Below are 1,646 nucleotides of genomic sequence, written 5' to 3'. Positions count from 1 at the left end.
CACACACACATAGATATATATCCCTATATATAATACCCATATGGTATATATGGGTATTATATATAGGGTAATATGGTGTATATATAGTGTGCATATATATTTTATGCACATAGATTTATATAATTAACCAGTTGTTGCTTTTCTCTAAGGTCTACTTTTATTTGTTTTTTCTGAGCCTAACTACATCAATAAATGTTCTAATACTTATCAGTAAAACTTTTGGAGTTTCATAAATGGATCTTATAATTTCTGTTATTGGACAGTAATGAAAGATTTTGATAATGGAATAAAAATACATAGTGTTGGGCCAAATAGTGAAAAAGTCATGTCCATTAGCCTTGATGGATCTTACTCTGAAAGTACATGGAGAACAAATGAAACAATTTTAAGGAAGTCTGGCTGAGGGAACTCAGGATGGAGAAGTAACCTTATAACGAGTGGGAATGACTTTCTATAAACAGTGTGATGATGCACCAATCCGTAGAACCCTGAGAACAGAAGCTATAGTAGCACTGAGTGAAGAAAATTCCACAATGACTGACAATAGCAATACACTTGCATCACCAAATATTTAATATGAATCAATTTGAAACACAGTAAAAGTATATAGATGAACCCAACAATTGCACTACTGGGCATTTACCCTAAAGATACAAACAAACGTTGTGATCCAAAGGGGCACATGCACCCGGATGTTTATAGCAGCAATGTCCACAATAGTCAAATGGCTATTTGTTCTTTCCACAAATAGAAAGAACCTAGATGTCCATCCACAGATGAATGGATAAAGAAGATGTGGTATATATAGATACGATGGAGTACTATGCCACCATCAAAGAAATGAAATCTTGCCATTTGCGTTGATGTGGATGGAACTAGAGGGTATTATGCTTAGCGAAATAAGTAGGTCAGAGAAAGACAATTATCATATGATCTCCCTGATATGAGGAAGTTGAGAGGCAACGTGGGGGGTTTGGGGGGTAGCAAAAGAATAAATAAAGCAAAATGGGATCAGGAGGGAGAGAAACTGTAAGAGACTCTTAATTTCACAAAACAAATGGAGGGTTGCGGGGGAGGGGCATAGGGAGAGGGTGGTAGGGTTATGGACATTGGGGAAGGTATGTGCTATGAAATGTGTAAAACTGGTGATTCACTGACCTGTACACCTGCGGTTAATAATAAATTATTTGTTACTAAAAAAGTTAAGAAAATTAAAAGTATATAGATGATACAAATGATCATATTTGTAAAATACAATGTTGGAGGGCTGATGAATGCTTTATTTGGAAATATTCTAGGATATACAGACAGTACGATTCACTAAAACCAAGACATTTTCTTTAGTTTCTGAACATAGAGACATGAACTTTTATACAACCGTCCTTGAAGATTAACTCAGTGCTAATAATGTGTTTTACTTAGAAACCAATTTCTCACAAACAATTTCTTCATCGCCTCTTTTACATCTTTGTTCCTTAAACTGTAGATAATGGGATTCAGCATGGGAATCACAATTGTGTAAAAGATCGACACGATCATGTCATGGTCCAAAGCATAGCTGGAACTTGGTCTCATATATATGAAAAGGATGGTTCCATGATAAATTGTCACTCCAGTTAGGTGAGAACCACATGTAGAAAAGACTT

Source organism: Mustela nigripes, chromosome 1 (genome assembly GCF_022355385.1).
Source record: "Mustela nigripes isolate SB6536 chromosome 1, MUSNIG.SB6536, whole genome shotgun sequence".
NCBI lineage: Eukaryota > Metazoa > Chordata > Mammalia > Carnivora > Mustelidae > Mustela > Mustela nigripes.
Note: the sequence above shows the minus strand (reverse complement) of the source record.